Below are 21,247 nucleotides of genomic sequence, written 5' to 3'. Positions count from 1 at the left end.
CAGGCATGTTTATTTATCATTTACACTCAAGATGAAGTAGGCAAAGCAACCGCAACTCATTATCATCACAAGTATTCTGTGGATTTAACCATCCCCTTATTTTTCCAGAAATGGTTTGTCTGCCTTTGCTGCCGTTCCCCTCGAGATTGAACACTTTGCATTTAAAAACTGGGCCACACTGGCAGCTTGACAAATGAAAGCAATAGCATATTTGGAGACACCTGGTTCAACAGTTATTGAAGTTGATCACATATAATTTGCATATAGATAAGGCATTCATTCTTACCTAGACTAAATCTCAGCATACAAAGTAGTTTTATTTGACTCCAACCAGTGTTATACTGATAAATATTGTCATACAATTGAAATCTTGAATGTCTTAAATGTATGAATAGCTTTTTGACCGTAATTAGTAAAGGCAAGCATAAATATGTGTATAAGTAATAAATATTCATTTGTCACCCACTAAGCTGCCGTTCCTTTGGAAGAGTCCACGCTCGGTTTTATCCATTGGTGCTGCGGCTCTGAACATAAATCACTGAAGCATCATCCAATAACGTAATCAGCGCAAACAGATACTGTATATTTGGGGCAGTGATGGGTGTTGATGTTCATTGCTGGTGTGGCTATTTATGAACCTTACAGAGTGGGGTACTTAACATTAAATTAGCGGCAAAATATTGAGAATCTAATCGGCAAATCTATATCTTAGTTCAAGTGATAAACAACATTTTTACTGAGGCCAATGCTCTTGCTTTATGTCTATCTATCTATCTATCTATCTATCTATCTATCTATCTATCTATCTATCTATCTATCTATCCATCCATCCATCCATCCATCCATCCATCCATCCATCCATCCATCCATCCATCCATCCATCCATCCATCCATCCAGTTTAGCTCCTAAACTGATACATATACATACATGATACATACATGATGCATGCAAATCAATGGTTAAAATACCGCAAAAAATGGTGAACATATTCATCTTAAAGAATAAATCTCTTCTTAGCCTTTCCCGCAGAATTAGTAGTCATTTCTTGAGGACTTTCTAACAAGCCCTTAAATCAGCAAAATTATTTGCATACTTAGAAGTTCTATTTCATAAATATGGTTGTATTTGTTGATATTTGTTATTTTTGTACAAGCTGAATGTAACAGTTGTTTCTAATTATGTGTCAAATTTTTGCTACTTTTGGTATTTAGTTTTTCTACGATTATTTGAATAATATCTTGAAAAAGAAATGATCAGTGATGCCACGGTTATCTTGAAAAAAATATGCTTACTTGACTGTTTACGACTTGAAAAGAGTAACGTAGATGCTTGACTGGTTGCGATTCCTCACTTTAAATAAACTACGGAATTTGATTACAAGTCACTTCAATAGTTGCATTTCACAGATACAGACTAATCTGCTTAACAAAAATGACACCCAGTTTTTTCACTTAACACAAGGCGTGTTTGATAAGAACTCTAAAGAAAAATGCTTCTTTTTTTCATTCATTTTGATTTTTTATATCTTAATTTTAAAAAAGGAGACTTTTGCTGCTTCGTACTTGTTCCTGTTACCGAATAACTACAACTTAAAGCATATATGCAAATAAAAATAACTAATGGTGATTTGAGAAAAGTATTTTTAATCTGATTACTAGTCTGGAAAAAGTAACTCTTGAGAACGGCCACGGTTAGCAACATGTGTTACTGACATCATTGGAAATAACTCAAAATAACGTGAACAAATCCCGTAACCACCTTGCAATTTTTATTCACAACAGAATGTCTTTTAGCATTGCATTCATCAAATTGCAAATGCTTAGCGTATGTTTCAGTTGTCACAGTGCAATGTTGGAAAAGGTTCGAAACAAGTAGCCTGCAATGTTACATTGAGCATCTTTGTCATATTTGTCTTGCTGATCTAAAAGTATTAGTTGGTTATTAATCAAACCGCTCTTCTCCACAAAACATGCCAGCATCATTTCATTTTGTAAGCCATCAAACACACAATAGTATTTTCAACCAACAAAATTTGTCCTGAACTGTAGGCTGTTGTTTTTCCTTTCCTTTCCTTTCCTTTCCTTTCCTTTCCTTTCCTTTCCTTTCCTTTCCTTTCCTTTCCTTTCCTTTTTAAATTTAGTTATTTTTTTTCTTTAAATGTAATTTTAATGTGGTTCTGTATTTACGTGTCGATAATACACATATTCGTTTTATGTGATGTACAGTTATTAATGGAAGGTAGACAATATGTGATTAAAAAAAAGATCCATGAGAGGATGAATGCAGTGTGTGGGTTATGAAACTTTGGAGCAACTTACGACGAGTGTAAATCTTGTTTTTTATCAGTTTGATGATATTAGCAAACCAACAGAGATAAATGTGTTTGCTCGTCACTCTGTGCTTCACTTTTTCCAACTTCAGTGCTTCTTGCACTTGCTCTTTACAGCAGTGCTTATCCGATGAACTGCAATATCAACCCTTTGAAGAAAACTTACATTGTGGGGAATTGGCAGAGGAGGAGAGTTACAGCTTGGGGCTGCAGGGAGAGTTAGCGGCCGCTCCCCACATGCACTATGTTTTGTCAAAGAAAAGAAAACTTGAGCCCTGAAAGAGACAGGTCTGTTTGACCTCTGTACTAGTGTTAGCAGATCAGTGGGCATGGGAAAGAAATGCAGGAAATGTTGCACTAAACACATTATTTACATACATACAATCAGAAGTGGTTGGGGGAATCGTACTTTGCTGAATTCAATTACATTGTTTTACTGACTTTTGACTTCAATTCATCATGGAAATATCCCTTGCATGAGAACCTTAGAGTCATGGAATTTGGAATTTGGAATTTTTGGAATTTTTTCCAAATTTTTCCCCAAGACATATTTTAGCCTATGGTTTGCATTTACAGTATGCATTTTGAACATTAGCCACTAAAAATAATAAGTACATATTTTTGCTTCTGTTATAATGCAGTGTACATAGCAGATTGATTACTGTGGCTTCACTCTTTCACTTTTTCTATTACAAGCTTATATACTTTTAAGTCAGACCTGTCTAGAACTAACCCCGGAAGACAAATGGACAAAGTTACCAGTCAAGTAGAATGCAATCCAGTCACACGAGGATTACCAACATGGCGCGTGAAGCGGGCTGTCCATGACACAAGGGAGCCCAACTGCTTTTCTTGGCTGTTCTCTCAAAGGTAAACGCTTGTTGTATCGTAATGTCTTTGCTGCTGTTTTCTTTTGTGTTCGGTGGGTGAACTCTAATAACTATTCATCCTAACTCCCGAACTGATCGTTGTGCACCATTGTGAAACGTGCAAATAAACTTCTTTTATCTGCAATTGGCTCTTCTTTCTCCTTCTTTTGTTTGCAGTTGGCATACAAACCAGAAACATGCTCAACTGCACACAAGGCACAAACTGACATCCAAAACGTGATTTGAATTATGTCGGCAAAAATATTGCTCCTTCGATCTCCATAGCTAAAGAAACATGACTGCTCCATTTGAGCGGCACTCCCCATGTAATATGAATAGCAATTACTAGACCTACAATTATATATATTTTAAAAAATGTTGATTTGATAGAACTCATTTCTTTACAACTTATTGAAATTTATTGTGGGTTTTGAAAACTAATCACTATAAAAATATTACATACGTACTGACATCACAGCGGGGTACCTTAGGAGTGTTTTCCCTAACATTTAATTGTTGTTTGCTTCATTATGGAATATAGTCTGCTTGGGAAGTGAACAGAATAAGAATTTCACTGTGTGGTATGGTACTATCCATTTGACGATAAACTCTCTTTGAATCTTTGAGCGTTTTTCTGTCGGATAAAAAAAAAAAAAAACAAGGTCTAATTCGCTTTTATCCTGCTTTGGCTGCTCTGCCAAGTGGTTAGGTAGGGAGTTAGATGTATCTATTTTAATTGTGCTCATTCAAAGTAAATGAAGCAACTTGAAGCCAACAGGTCATCAGCAGAGTGACAACTCTCCCCACCAGGCGACAACATTGTCCAGATGCAAGCCATAAAGCTCAGCTGCAGTTTCAAACCTCCTAATTGAGCTTGTCGAGACCCAGGACATTGCAGTGGCGGGCGGAGCTGGTGGCGGATCGTGAAGAAGTTTCCTGGATGAGCAAACAGCAAAAGGATGATCTTGGGAAAACTGGAAGTATTTCTGCCATCAAACTGAAGGAATTGAAGGTACTTATCCAAAAGACCCTCAGTGGCAATTTCAGACGAAAGAAATTGAAAAGCTGTGGAGGAGAAAGTAGAGAATGTGACATGCTTTAAAACAAGTTAAGAGCTAAGAGGATAGATGATATGGAAAGACTGCTTAAGAGGAAAAAAGAGCTGCGTTATAGCTGTGAATGAAGCTAGTGAATTGAACCAACCCAGTTTATTCACTCAACTGAACATATTTCTCTGTTGCCTGGTGGTGTTGCAAAGTGACTATTGTCACATTGACTGGAAAGTGTTTGCAGAGCCAGCAATTTAACAGACAAGCATGCAAATTCGTTGACTTATATTTCAGTGAGCAAAAAGGGGCGTGACTGGCAGACAAACAGACGTAATGTCTATCCCAATGATTATAACGACGGATGAGCATTCCCATCGTTCACACCTTTGGTTTAAATATTTAATTATTTAATATAAATATTTAAATATATTTAAATATTTACAATAAATAAATCAATAATGGACAGGTTTTATTTTTAATCAGAGCAAACTTTGTTGTTAAATTTCCTTGTTGGAAACAGGCTTCCTAAACATTCTGATTCATTTTCATGTTAGCCTGGTCAGTATCTTTTGATTGCAATGTAACTGTTACTTTTTAAGCATGTACTCAGTAAGAAGGACTACATTACTTTTGAAACCGAGTGTTCAATAGACTAAGTTCTTTCTCAGTGTAATTTTGTCACATTGGTGGTTACATACTATTGTGTCAGTATATACTTTCTTTTAACTATTTATTTGTTATAATTGAGTATTGTGCCATATGAAAAAGTGAAGCGATATTTTAGGCCTGCATTCAAAACAAACTAAAACACTTGTGCAACTCTCCCATTATTTCCGTGTTACCTGACTGAAAGTCAACGGAATCTTCTCAACATTGGGGTTTGAAAGACTCCACAAAGAGCATTGTGCTGCCCTGAAATATATTCCTTTTCTGATCTGCTGATTGGCCACTGCGCAGTCCCAAACTACAGGGGAACAGGAGAACTCAGTCCAAAGCCGGTGTGGTAATGAGGTGATCGGGGAATGCAGGTTTTTATTCAAAGCTAGTCTCCAAAAGTTTGACCCAGACCAATTAATCCTAGTCAAAAAGGTCAGTGCTCTGTGTTAAAGGGCTTGGGAATAGATATAAAAAGACTTTTTACAGTGACCTCATTACTTAAGTTTCATCAGCATTCATTAGAAATGCGATGATAATATATAAAGAGAACAAGATTCAATAGGCCTAGGTGGAGGGTTTTTACTTCTCAACTACTGTTGCGCTGCGATCTGCATTTCTCAGTGAGCAACCGGAATGACTAACACTACAGTAAGGGCTGGCCATACAAGCATCTCTCATTTTTTATCATACAACCCCAGTAAAACAGATTATTTAAAAGGTTACATTCAGATCAGTTGTACATTTCCTTAAATGTGACAATAACTAAAAGATCTGAAAAAGGGTCCTAATGTCTCAAAAAAAAAAGAAAATTGAGTTATTCCATCCATCCATTTTCTATTGTCGCTTATCCTCACTAGGGCTGCTGGCTTGCTGGTGGCTATCCCAGCTGTCTATGTAGGTTAGGTCTCGGCAGGCGACACCCTGAACTTGTTGCCAGCCAATCGCAGGTCACACAGGGACAAACAGCATTCGAGTGTCCAATATACCTGTCATGCATGTTTTTGGAATGTGGGAGGAAATCAGAGTACCCAAAGCAAACCCATGCAGCCACAGGGAGAACATGCAAACCACACAACAAGGCCGGGGAAAGATGACTGAAGGATTTGAGGACATGAGCGGTAAATCCTGCACCACAGTTAAGCGTGCTTCAAGCCTTTTTTTTTTTTTTTTTAATCCAAACACTTTTCTCTCTTCTCTTAGATTTTCAAACAGGAGTGGGGAACTTAAATAAGTGCACAATGTCTCACCTGCTTGCTGAAGCAGCTACAATGAGGTGCTTTCACTTTCACAACAGCAAAGATATCTATTATTCAAGTGGCTCTGTCATAACACAGTTGAAGACCTATATTTCCTCAAGAGAAAAGATAGAATTATAAATATATATGGGCAATTTAATGGGCAATTCTAAACGCCACATTTAAATAGAATAAAATAAAATAAAAAAGTCAAGCCTTTAGGGTAATGTCTTGAGTTTGGTTGATTGGTTATCCTTTAAGCTTTACGCGCTCAATCCATCAAGTAATTGTTTGCAAGACTCCAAACAGCAGTTTTTCCTTTGAGGATCATCTATCCATCCACCCATTTTCTAGAGCCGTTTATCCTCACAAGGGTCAGAGGCTTTGTGGTGCATAGCCCAGCTGTCTATGGGCAGTAGGCGGGGTACACCCTGAACTGGTTGCCAGCCAATTGCAGGGCACACAGAGACGAGCAACCATTCATGCACCTAATCACACCTGAGGACAACTTAGTATGTCCAATATACAGTATCTGCCATGCATGTTTTTTGGAGTGAGGGAGGAATCCGGAGTGAACCTATGCGGGCTCAGGGAGAACATGCTAACTCCACACAGGAAGGCCGGAGCCAGGTGGATTTGAACCAGGACCTTTGAACTGTGAGGCGGAAGTGCTATTCACTGAGCTGCCCCCTTTTGAGGATCATTTTACCACGAATGACTTAATGTGTGCAGCCACTTTATTATTTTGAGGAGCAATTTTTTTGTCACTTGTCCTCTGGACTTGGTGTTATTTAACAAAATAAAACAACAAAAAGGTTGAACTGAGGGTGGCATATATAGAATATTGAATTAATATTGAATGAACAATGAATGGGAAGCAGCAATGAAGCCATACATTGGGAGTTAGGTTAACTAAGCCATATTTTTTAGATTGTCCATCGAGCAGCACATAGCCTTGTCATGTTACTGCAGCAGTTTTTTATTATAGCGACCAGTCAAACAGGTTAAGACAACCTACTGGCGAAATTTTGATTCCTTAGTGTTATGACTCCCAGGAGAAAGTTTCTGAGAAAATTCTTTGCTGTGCACTTGTACATATTTGCAAAAAAATGCTATTCAAATGAGGGCAAAATCGCAAGCTGTTGTCAAAGCAGATGGCCCACTTGGCAGTAAATCAATGGCAATCAGATCTCTGGTACAGAAGCTAAAGCGACAGGGGTACAGGGAAAATTTGAAATATGAAGTCTTACGATTGAGACAGAACACCCCCCCCCCCCCTCCCCACACACACACACACATTTTCACCCTTTGATTTGCCTGTTTATTACAGCAAAATACTTATTCTCATCGGAAACATACGAACGGACCGCAAGATTGGCTTCTAGTCCAGAGATACAGTCATTTTCATTATGAAATTCTGATTAAGGCATGGGGGAGAAACACACTCCGATAATCTACTATTGCATCGAGTGTGTCAGGCAGGGTGAGCTGCAAGATGGCTCCATTCAAACCAGAGGGCCGTTTCTTCTTTTATATACATCGCTTTATATAAAGCGGCAGCATCACCACCACCTAATCGGAGCAAACTACAGGAGCATCATTTTGTTATTTCATTGGATACTGTCCCTGTACCACCTATACAGACTAATTAATGCATTTAAGGGTACAGGTGTACCAAGACAACGACATGGCAGGGGTGCGGCAGAGAGGAGATGTCATTCAAGTCACCAATTGGCACATCTCACTACGATTGACGCTTTGTCTGGAACTGGAAGTTTGAATTAAAAAAAAAAATCCCCTCAAAAGGCATCTTGTAAATTAAGGTCAGCAACACCTTTGCTTTTTATTTGTAGAAAAGTTGCCAGATGATATGTTGCATCTGAAATTTTGTTTTATGTAACTTTCTGTAAATGGCTTTTGAAAGAATCACTTTAGAGGGTTAAGTGTGACTCAAACATCTATGTGCCCCATTGTGGATGTGATTGCTGATTGCAATAAAGTGACAAGGCAACACATTTCACATTTGTCGTTGCACGCAGAGTAGGCGCTGTGGTGTGTGTGTTCTCCTGCAAAACCTAAACATGAAATAGATTTCATGCATTTAAAATGACAAAATGAATTAATTTTTTTCTTATTAATCAATAAGAGCGAACAGATGCCTTTCCAGGAAGGGGTGCAATCTACTACACAACGCCGCACAGAGACGTCTCCTCTACAAATCTGGATACAAAGTCAGAATTGGGAAAGCACACCTAATGCCAATATTAAGTCAAGAAGTAAAATTAAACTAAAACGCACAAATACTTATGCTTGCTGTTATTGATCCTATACCACACACAGTTTCTGCATATGCATTACTTACTGGGCATTTACACATACATATTTCATATGGTTTTAAACAGGATATGGTTTAGATTGCTTGGCTTTCAAAGGCAGTTTTGTGTTTTCCATATACAGCGGTACTTCTACTTGCAGAATTAATTTGCTCCGGAAGTAATTTCGGAACATGAATCTTTCATAAGTAGAGTCACTTTCTAAATAAATAGCCTAATCCAGGGGTGGTCAAGTTTGGTCCCCAAGAGCCACAATCCAGCCTGTTTTCATTGTGTCCCTTCAACTAATACACCTGATTCAAATGATGAGCTCATCAGCATGCTTTGCAGAATCCTGATAACGACGCTGATTTGAGTCAGGTGCGTTGGTTCAAGAGATACAGTACATTGAAAACAGGCTGGATTGTGACTCTTGAGGACTGAACTTGGCCACCATAACGTGACATTTTTCCTCAAGGTTATCATACTGTCAGAATCCGATATTCTTCCAGGCCTACTCCACTGCTAATGAATGGAGTTTGACCATCACGGATCTGCTGATTGAGTAAGCACTAAAAGTGTCTTTTTCTGTATCGTGGGTCTCAATTACGTTGAAACCATGATAAATATTTCTGCTGTCTTCCTGGTAAATGCATCAACAAGGACGACTTTCCCTCCTCACACCACAAGTCTCCTGACTCTAACTGCACTTTTCTCTCATGCAGGTGATGGAAATGCCCTAACCAGGAACAAATATACAGGACAGAAAGCAAATGTAAAAACAGATACACACACACACACACATATATATATATATATATATATATATATATATATATATATATATATATATATATATATATATATATATATGTATGTGTGTGTGTGTGTATGTACACACACACACACATATAACAGTGGGCCCCCGTGTTACGACATTAATCTCTTTAACATCACTAGCAATCTTGGGACACAAGGCTAACCCTTTCTACTTTGAATTAAGCAGTAAAAGGCACTATAAAAACGGTTTTGTAACCACTCACAATCAAACAAAGCTTTACCTTTCCGCCATTTTGAAACAAGTTAGACCGACTAATAGCAGACCACTATCTCTGTGAGGAGACGCCGACCAATAGCAGACAAGCATTGTAGTGACATGTTGCATGGAAGCAGTTAGACTGCAACAGAAAATAAGTGCAATTACCTAAAAACTGTAGCAGATGGAGGCAAAACAACACAAATACAGCCAAGCCCCTAGGGTCATGACAGTTTTTTTTTTGTCGCAATTCCAGGAAAATGTAATAAAGAAGGGATTAAAAATACTCAGTTTTCCAGGTCGCAACATCAAAATAACGTAAATCAGGGACGTTGTAACACGGGGGTCCATGGTATATATATGATGGCCTAATATAATCTGGCATTATCATAACTATAATAATCCATAATTATAATAACCAGAATAAAAGTCAATTTCATTTTACATTTATTTTTACGAAATATGTGTATTTTCTTTATAAAATTATTCGTGTGCGCATAAGGGGTCCAATCATATATATAAAACATATACAGTATATATATATATATATATACACTGTATATGTATATATATATATATATATATATATATATATATATATATATATATATATATATATACACTGTATATGTTTTATATAGGTTTGAATAAGCTAATCTACTAATAATAATAATAATAATAATAATAATAATAATAATAATAATCTACTGAGAGAAGCTTGTGGCGAATTTTGCAAACAGATGATTTCCTTTTGTAATCCATCTGTGTTTCATTTCACTCATTGCTTCTAAGAGAATGCTGTAGCTTTTCCTCTGCTAAGTAATATACTTGCTTTGTAATGGATTTCTATTTTCATTCAGTTCATTTACAGCTCAGCAAACACAGCCAAGTTGGCATCCATTCAGATACTTGTTAACAGTATTCATCCATGCGACTACCTTCTTCTTTGTGAGGCAACTCTTACCTCCCTGAATGTTGAAACTGTTTTATATATATATATATATATATATATATATATATATATATATATATATATATATATATATATATATATATGTATATATATATATATATATATATATATATATATATATATATATATATATATATATATATATATATATATATATATATGCTCTTTTTAGTCGTTTAAACATTTCTCTTTCATTGCGCTGTCAATTTCCTGACCGCACTAATTATTACTCCTCATGCTGTCCAACCTACCTTTGTCAACCATCGAAAACCTTCAAGTTGGTGGGCCTTTCTATAGTCTCCCAAGAATTGAAATTGGAGACCAACTGTAAAGGGCCCATCATAGGATTCTTCCTCGGGCTATTGAGGAAGCATGGCCTGCAAATAAAGCTGCTGAGGAAGTTCTATAAAGGTGTCACAGAATCAGTATTTTGTTCATGCATCAGTTTGGTTGGGTTCTGTCACAAAGGGCAAAATTCAACAACAATGGAGAGTTAAAATCGGCAAGAATGTCATACTTGTGTTTATTTTTTTTTTCTGAATACTGTAAATATTGATGTTGCTGTGTAGCTGTCACTCTGTGCATTCCTACCTGTAGTTTAACTTATTAAAAGCCTGCAAATTTGCATTTGCTCTAAGCACTATGATGTACACCTCTCGTTTGCCGGCATCCCAGACGCATAATGTTTGACGAGGGACGCATATTTTCAAATCAACTTTTTATTTTGAAGCATTGTCTGGCTTTACTTTACTTCATCCTGCATGTGCCACATACTACTTATTCTAGTAATTCATTGCTACTGTATTCACTAAAGATAAACAATGCACACATGGTTAATTAATAGCAAGTAGCGACTTGCTGATATTACTTTTGTGAGCGTGCCGGGAAGCGGAAGGTGATGAGAACCTCTGCAAGAAATTGGTAAGTTCAGCTGACAACATGATAAAAATGATATTTTGAAGCCAATGAAATTCTTCTGCTATATGAGCTGTCGGCGGAATTTGTAGTGTTTAATCAGCATAAAATATAATGCTGTTCATCGTCTGTTGGTTCTGCGTGGTTGATAATTTAGAGCAATGGTCTCCAACCCCCGGTCCGCGGACTGGTACCGGTCCGTGGTTCAACTGGTAACAGGCCGTGTGGGCTGCACCCGAAATAATGTTTTGGAGATGATTTACTTTAATGGTGCGCGCACGCCGAACGAGGCAAAAAAGCGGAGCGTTTTGTATTGGAGTCAATGTAGTGAAGTGAATGGCAGCGCGCGGTCACGAGAAGCGAAATTTCGCCTTTCGCGTGAAGTTACTTTTTTTTTTTACTTTTTTCACGTTTCGCGTCGACACAGCCAATCAACTTCGGGAACATTCAACAGCTCACGCAAGGGGCAGGAATGAATCATGGTAGCCGCTGATTTAGGGGTGGCATACATATGACCCGCAGGCTGTTTAAAGCCCGCAAATTGGTTTAACTCGGCCCACGAGATGATTTTGTAAAGTATATTTTTTAATAAATGAAAAACTTTAAATGTTTTATGATTAACTCAAAATGTGCTTTTTTTTTTTTTGTATCAGTGACAAGCCAAAAACACCATTAGGTAACCATGAGCCAGAAAGAAAAGAAGCGGAAATGAAATTCTTCAGAAGCTCAAGGAGAGGAACAAAACACACGTTGAAACTAAACAAAGAAAACACTCAAAGTAAATAGCAGACTTTTCAACCAAAACGGACTGTTATATCAGTGGTTGCAATATGTAGAAGACTTTATCAGTATTGTGAGTCCCGGGGACCCAAAACTTTTAAGAGGTAAAATGACAACTGTACACATTAAATGGATGTGTGGCAGTTGTATCTTGTCTTCATCAAATAATGAAGAGAAAAAAAAAACAGTTGGTGAGGACTATTCTGCAGCACTAATCACTTATAAAAAGCTCATAGTTTCTTTGCATCATTTGCACAATAATTGTATCATAAATATTACACCATTACTCACTTCAAATGACATGATGAATCTCTACATTGCCTGCACAATTGTAACTGTTTCATAAATACTACATTTGTATCATAATTACTGCGTTTGACTTCAACTCTCCACACTATTTTTATAGCTGATATTGTCATAAAATCACTCAAATTGCTGAAACTAACACAAATCCATTGTTTGTTTTTTCATACTTGGCTAATAAACTATTTTCTTAAGGTTTATATACATGGGAAGTAATTGGTTGCACCTGTGCGTGATGGGACTGAGTGAATGGAACGTAGACAGGAAGAGGGCGGCACGATGGAAGACAAAGTAACACATCCTGCCTCACAGTTCAGAGGTTCAGGGTTCGATTCCTGCTCCGGCCTTCCTGTGTGAAGTTTGCTTGTTCTCCCATTGCCTGCGTGGGTTTTCTCCACCTACTTTGATTCCCAAAAATATGCAGGTGTCCTAGGTACTCCATATCACCCTTAGGTGTTTTTGTGAGTGGTTGTTTGTCTCTGTGTACCCAGTGATTGGCTGGCACCAGTGACCCTTGCGAGGATAAGCGGTTATAGAAAATGGATAAACAGGAAAATGAGGAAGAATAGGTGGGCTGTGACAGAAAAGACATTTTGGCATGAATAATCTTTCAAATATAACTTAAGATCTTTTTCTTAGAAACAATTATTACCTGTCAAATGTTAGCTGCCAGTAATTCAAATGTTCATCACTACTTTTTTTTTATTTTTTTCAAATGGACAAAACAGGCTTTATCTTTACTGCAGAAAACATAATTATTGACTTCCTCAGCAATTTAAGGAATTATATTCAACTGTGAAAGAAGCTTGGTCCCAAAAGGGGCAGTTGTCATTCAAGAATAATGCCCTATGATTAAAGGAAAAGGTCATTTTAAAGTTGTATGTCGAAAGACGCGCTTTCACAGTTTGACCTTTTAGCTCCATGTGTCTGAAAACACATGAGGCTCATCCAACTGTCACCTCCTGACAAGGCTGGAGTCCCAGGATTCTGCTGTTTTCAGTGGATTTACTCTTCTTTGTGTATGTATTGATTTGCTTTGTGTGACCTCCAATTGGAGGCGTCGTGGTGGAAGACTGGTTAGCACGTCTGCCTCACGGTGCAGAGGTTGCTGGGTTCGCTTCCAGGTCGATTCTTCCCGTGTGGAGTTTGCATGATTTCCCTCAACCTGTGTGGGTTTTCTACAGGTAAACCGATTTCCTCCCAGATTTCAAAAATGAGCATGGTAGGTGCTGTATATTGGAAACACTAAAAATCAGGTGCGCAATGCGTCAAGGTATTGTCGGAATGCCCTACATCGGAAAAATAACAAACAAAAAAGAACATAAATCGAGAAAGAAAGGACATCAATTCATAAAATGTCAGTCATTGCTTGATTGTATAGATTTTTCGCTACTAAATTGACAACTGAAGGTGAATTCAGAACAACACCGTGTTGTTTAAATCGGGAGCTGCTCACTCTCTGGAAGCATAAGATTATCAAGTAGTAACTCGCACCCATTATTCTGGCAGGAACTTCATCATAAAAACTTACCGAGGCCGTTCATGTCATACATTATTTGGTACAGTACATACACACTTAGCATATTTTCCGCACTATAAGGCGCACCTAAAAGCCTTAATTTTTTTTAAAAAGCTGATGGTGCGCCTTATATATGGATCAATATTGCGATTGGGATTCGTAGATGGGCAATGAACTGATTAAGTAATTTACTTGTTTCTTTTGTGTGTTTACAGTTGAACAAGGTTGTTCATATTGACATTGAGCTATTACGCTATTGAGAGATCAGATTTATTATTTGAGTTATTATTATTACTTTGAGTATTACTATATTGTGATTGAAAAAGTTTTAAAATATGACATTAATTGAGGGTGCGCCCTATAATCCGGTACGCCTTATATATGGAAAAAATGTTTTAAAATGTCATTAATTGAGGGTGCGCCATATAATCCGGTGCGCCTTATAGTGCAGAAAACACGATACATGATCCAGTTTATTTTGAAGTATTGGTTGACCTTCTGACAACATTGAGCTTTTACCATAAGGCAGTGGCTTGACATGTATCTATCCTGCCTGTATTATTGCCTGTACTCTTCCCTGCCTTGGTGAAAGGATGAGCAATGTGTACTGCAAGCCTAAGTAAGCTGAGTGAGTCAGTCTCTGTCTGTCACTGCGGTTGCACTAATCTACATACGTGAGTGACACAGGCCAGATGCGCAATTTCATTCACATAGTGTGAAGTAAACAGTGACTACACACAATGTTGTATCGTGATATCGCTGCAAAAGAGGTGCTATTAATTTATCATATTGGCGCTGAGCTGTAAACTCCCCTGGGCACTCCTGCTGAAAATTGTCCTTAGATGTGTTAGTGAGTGTTAACGGTTGTTTGTATTTTGGTATTTCAGGCTCAGCGCTTAGAGCTTACCTCTCAGAAAGGATGCACCGTGTTGTTCATGGCAATGCGACCTCTGAATTTTATAACATTACGTGTAGGGGCCTCTGTATGCTCCTGCTTGGTGTTGTTATACGGTATGTAAATAAATATAATATTGGTTTTCGATGTTACACTGACAATACCCAACTATATATCCCTTTGGAAATAACAAATCCGCATAATTGCTGTAACCCGGAGGCCTGGATTAAAAATTAAATTAAACAATTTATGTCTTCTGATTTTCTGCTTCTCAACCCCAGTAAGACAGAGATGTTGATTATTGGTCCCACTCTTCATCAACTGTTTAAGAACACCTTGAGAAATGTATTATTCACCAAAGTGAATCAGCAAAAAACCTTGGTGTAATAATTTAATCAACTCCCTTGAATCAACGCCTTATTTCATATATATATATATATATATATATATATATATATATATATATATATATATATTTTTTTTTTTATCACTTCGCTCTGGAGTGGCTTTCCTATCATGATTTTTGTCATATTTTTGTCATAGCGACTGTATCTCGAGGTTTCTCTGTAATTGATGAATTATAAAGATTTCTCCTCGGTTTTCGTCGTATTTTTTTCACCAATGCGAGTGACGTCACAGATCTCTTTCGTTTACGGTTGAAGGGTAAAAATGGCAGAAAAGAGTACCAAGTGGTACACAATAACAGGAATGTTTGCAAAGTGCTACGTCGATATTCCTGACACATCAGTGCCATCTCAAAGTTTATTCTCAACTTGCTGCGTTCATATTAACACAGTCAAGTGCTTGCTTGAAATGTAACAAAAAATGTGGAACATGCAGCTTTTTTTTTTTTAAGAATGTTTTAAATGTGTGCTCATAGTTGTCAATGATGTGCGGCTTCCCAAAAAGAATAAATAGAATTTGTCTACTGTAATAATTTCCTTGTTTTTTTTCCAGTTATTGTAACATGTATGCCATAGATTGTTTTCTTTTTTTTTCAAACAAACATTGCCCAATATATTATAACACGTATCGCACTATGTTTTTGCTGTATCGCAACATCTCATGTTTCAGACACCATACCCAGCACTACATATATGCATTAGGAACATTACAAAAAAAACTGTTTTTTGTTTTGTTTGCACCTTCATAATAATACTATGATTTCTGCGTTTGTCATGTTCCATCTTGACGACTGTCACGTATTGTTCGCTGGCCTTCCCATGTCTAGCATCAAATGTCTGCAGTTTCTACAAAAAGTGGTAGCGAGACTAGCCAATGCATTGGCTTCCAGTACACCTTCATTTAAAGGTGTTGTTAAATACTTAAAAAAAAAAAAAAAAACTACATGGGCTATCAACATCCTATCTCATCAACTTAGTCATACCAGAAGTTCTGTCTTCAAACCTTCGATCACAAGATGGCAGTTTGTTAGTGACCTCGAGAGCCAAAAAGAAATCCGCATGATCACAGGTGTTTTTTTTTTTTCAGGCACCAGAATTTTAAATTTCTAGAGGTTGTCTTGTACAAAATGACTTGTTTTTGAGGTTGTTCTTGGAAACCCCAAAAAGTTAGGTCAAATTGACTCAATTATCAGGTTGATCCTTTTCGACCCAATATTGGGTTATTTTAACCCAACAGTTCTTACTGTCTGCTAAGTGTGGTATATTGATCACATATACTCTAGTCACATTAAATTTTGCCATTTATGCGCAAATTGTATGTTAAAGTATTAAACAAAGTGTAATGGAGAAAAATGAACTTAGAAAATTGAACAATACAGTCACATGAAATGATCTTTTGCAATTGCCATCTTGTAAGATATCATGCAAGATGACAGCTTGTGCCACATGGCCTTAGCAAACTTCACCTTGCTCAAGGGCACTTTGAGTGTAGTCAGAAATCTAACTGGCATCTCTCTAACTCGCTGCCGTTAGAAAATCTGTTCATGTGACAGTCCATGTAAAAATTTACAATTACAATTTACCAAAAAGGTATTTCATTCTATTCTATATACAGGGTGTTTTATATATGATGTGGATCCGTTTTTAAAATGCGGTGTAACCCAAATTTCAGTGTCAGTCGGAACACCATACAAATAATAGCGAAACAATGATAAATAAATTAAATAAATAGATGACTCTATACGTACTTTACTGGAAAGTATTGTACTATTGTTCTGCCCGTTTTTGCCCCCGTTTCGTCGGCTAAACTTTGTTCTTGCACCGCATTTTAAACAGCGTGGCGGCCATTTTTGCCACGGCGCGCATGTTCTTGTCATTCTGTTAAACCCGTGCGGACGTACCCGCGGCCAGCAAGAATTGCAGCGGCGAGGGAGGGACGATCTCAACCGTCACTTTTATTACATCTCCACCGCCCAAAAACGGAACATAGCATATGAACAGTCGCAATAGCTTGTTTCGTTGGCGTCGCCATTTTTAGACCGGTTAATAATATCTAGTTTCACTTCCGTTGTGATGGGCAATGTTTACCACGCGCGTTCGTAGCCTCGAAACATCTTAAGTGGAGACGGTCGTAACCCGAGGACCCCCATGTATTGTATATAAAAATACAATAAGAAAATATACAAGTTATTTTTCTAACTTCATTAAGTTGTACCTGTAGGTCCACTAACTATACTTTTTAGTGAAATTGACATCAGATCGATTTTTTTTTTCCACGACATGAGTCAAACTAATTTCACTCATTCAGTCTTTATGGCTGGATCTTCTTTGTAAAACAGACCATCAATTTCAAACTGATATATTCAAAAACGTGATGAACCTCAGTTTGAGTCTCCTGGGTTTTTCCAGATGGACATTTTGTTGACAGTCAAGTTGACAGACAAGGACACAACACGTGAGTAACACTCAAACCGACCCTCCCCTGCACCGATGGGCTCTGCCTTTCTCTTCTCTTTCCCCATACACAGACTCACATAGACATACTGTACCATTCTCTCTTTTTTATCACTATTTTTGCCCTTTTTTTGTTCTTGTGCAATACGTGACAATACAGAGTAGCATTGACACATTCCTTCCTTTCTTGATGTGCCACAAGGCACCGCCTTACGCCTCCCCCGGGAATGGTGCAACTCCCTGCCAATTCTCCCCAATCCATCAGTGAGTCTTCTGCTCCCCCTCAAGCAGCACGAGCAGGGCTCCTTCCCCGATACAACCAGACTGACCCGCTCTCCTCACACTTTCATTGCCTCATGGGAATGCTGTGTATAGGCCCACAACATTAAGAGACTCCCATAGTTAAGAGACTGTAGCTGACGAATGGGGATGCTGTACTGTATGCGGTGAAGTATGGACAGTTCTGAAACTGTAAAACTCCCCCTACAACGAAACATGCATGTGCAAAAAATTGTGAAAATTAAAAAAAATCCATGTATTGAAGCTTTTCCCTCTTTTTTACTTCTTCATACAATGAAAAAACCCCGTTGCAAAATACAAAATGTTTTTTGCTGCATTTGCATTGTGAAAACACGAATGGTGAAAACAAGCCTACAGCAAAAGTCTAACTTGGTTTATACTTGATGCGCTGGCACGCGTTTTGCACCACTTAATACTATGACCCTCCCGCCGCAGTAAGACCATATTCTCCCATACTCTGGGCAGCGGTAAATGGACTCTACAGCATACAAAAAACATTACTCTATAACACAGGTAGAGTATCCTAGTAGATTCAAACGATCTAAACAGACTCCTCATCTCTCCCCAGCAAGGTGCTCGTCAGGGGTTGTTTACAGTACAGTGATCCCCCCTACTTCAGGGTTAAAGGGGGGTTCTGAAACCCGCGAAGTAGGGTATCAGTTCCTAGATTTCTATGTACGCCCCATATAGCTGCAGTAACCATAAACAATCCTTTTTTTTTGTATTTTTTATTTGTATTGTATTTTATTTCCTTTCTCCTATTATTTAACATTACGTTATCCTTATTAACATTATTGTATATTCATTAAATAACTAATATTACTTAGTTTGTTGAGAATTTGTTCTCAGGACTGGTTATCTGCACCAAGACTCCGGTGAAAGAGTACAAAAGATCACGTTGAACTTCACATTTATTTTGGCTCATATATGGTGTATCATCTAGTATCTGTTGAATAATAAATCAACAACAATCTTAAAGTCAGTAAACTAACATATAAACACTTAATCTATGAATTTACTGTATTTTTAGCTGACATTAGCTGGTTAGCAACAACTAACAACAACTACTAACTTTAAAGTGCAATCTCTACACAAACGAACACATAAACAGAATAAACACTCATCGTTTACTTAACATAGGCAGTAGCGTGCGTTATCAACATAAATGATAATAAACTATAAATATGAGCATACGTTGTCATTCACTACGTCACCGTAACGAGCCGAATGACGCATAGAACGTAAAACAGGAAACAGAAAAGCAACGCGACCAGACAAATTAAAAGCACACATTTCAAAATAAGATACAAAACGTCACGAACTCTAACGCTTTAAGAATTCTTAACATAGTTATTAACTAATATTACTTAGTTATTTGATGAATACAGTACTGTATAATGCACTTTTTTGCTTTTTTCATTTTTTTTCCATTTTTGCGCAGTTTTTATTATTTTTAATTTTGAAATATTTTTTATTTTTCCTGGAAAAACCCGCGTAGCACTGAGATCGCGATATCTGAGGACGCGAAGTAGGAGGGAACACTGTATTTAGATCACAGTATTACTTTTCAGAAAAATCATGTTTTTTTTACCGGCAAACTTCCTGAAAATCTCTTCCGCATGGACTCCGTGTGGAGGGGCGTGGTTGCCGAAAGAACATCATTTGACACACGGATTTTGCGGAAGGGTCAAACTTAAACCAAGCTTCACACCTGAAGACAAGATAAAAGTAATAAAGATGAACGATGGGTGAAGCAAAGCAAAATACATGACGCAAGAAATTGATGTCATTATGAAAATGAATGGTTATTGTAGGTTGGCCAATTTCTTTCTTTGCTTTTATCATTGTTGGATTGTTTTGTTTTTACCTTCAGTCAGATTGTAGCGTACAACACGTTTTTTTATGTTTACGTCCGAGACATAGATTTGCTATTGTGAAAAGTCCCCTGCTGTGAAAAATTTCTAGCTGCAAGTATGTTTTCGTTTTGGAGAAGTTCTACTATATTTTGCATGTCTGAAATGTCTTCATTCGATATAAAACAAGTGAGCAAGCAAATGCTAAATTTCAAAGCAGACATTTGTAACAAAATATGCATGAAATGATGTACCTTAATTAGTTTGTGTATTCCATGTGTGTTTCTTGGGTATCTGTATTGTTTTACTGGAATTATTATTTTTCTGCTGACTAAAAATGACATCACAATTGCTTAGGGCTCACTCTTAGGGCTAACAACTAAACACATCTCATCTTGGGAACATCACAAGACCTAATTAAAAAAACATGTGACGCGTCATTACCCAAGCAAAACATTAGTATTTTGCTGCGTACTTGCTGTTTTACTAATACAGTATTAATCACAATCACAATGATATTTTTAGACCTATTAACGTGAAATGTGAAGGACATTTTTTGCTTAACTTTCCCCTTCTTTTGTTTGAAGTAACTTGGTGTGCTATTTAAAGCCAAATTGAAAATGTGCATCCAGATCAAAGATTACTCCTGAGTAATATGTTTCGTGTCGATAAACAAGCTTGGATTACTAGATTATCTTTTTTTTCCCTCCCTCTTCAGTTCAAGTCTTGTGTTCTCCCTTTGGCCGTCGAAACTGGTTGAATCATTAATATTCTTTAAAATAACAGATTGTATGAAAAAGTGTAGCCTGAATGATGATGACATTTGATATGTAGAGTATTGTTTTATCTACACTAAATGGTATGATCCTGATATTGTCTATTGACTATATGTGTCTTTGTTTTTGTAATCTTTTAAGACAAGAAAGATATTTTAGACAAACATTTCTCTTGTTGTTCTTTTAGGGCCTTGTGTGGGGTAATTATGGTTGTTCCATGTCTTATAAGATTTTGGCATAGTGCATGACAACAATAAAAAAAAGGTCAATATCAATATGAACCAAATCGTGTTTCCTATTTTATTATTGGGTTATAGCAGTGCTTCTCAAATAGTGGTCGGGGGGCGGGGCGGGAAAAGGCTTTGTTTTTGTCATGTGAAGTGTAGTTACAATAAAATAGGAATTTTCCTTCTTTTTTTGTTTCGGGCACTTTTCCTTTTTTTTTTGTCCTGTTTTGGACTAAATTGTAACCCGTATGACACCGCAAAAAATAATTCATAGTTCTTGAAAGTTTATTTTTCTTTTTTCTTTGTTAATTTTGAAAAGGATACAAGTTTAGGCATACATGGCAGGGGGCGAATTTTTTC

The sequence above is a fragment of the Hippichthys cyanospilos genome, chromosome 7 (genome assembly GCF_059441005.1).
Source record: "Hippichthys cyanospilos isolate Australia breed blue-spotted pipefish chromosome 7, RoL_Hcya_1.0, whole genome shotgun sequence".
Lineage (NCBI taxonomy): Eukaryota > Metazoa > Chordata > Actinopteri > Syngnathiformes > Syngnathidae > Hippichthys > Hippichthys cyanospilos.
The sequence above is the reverse complement of the archived record's forward strand: the minus strand, read 5'-3'. Positions refer to the sequence as shown.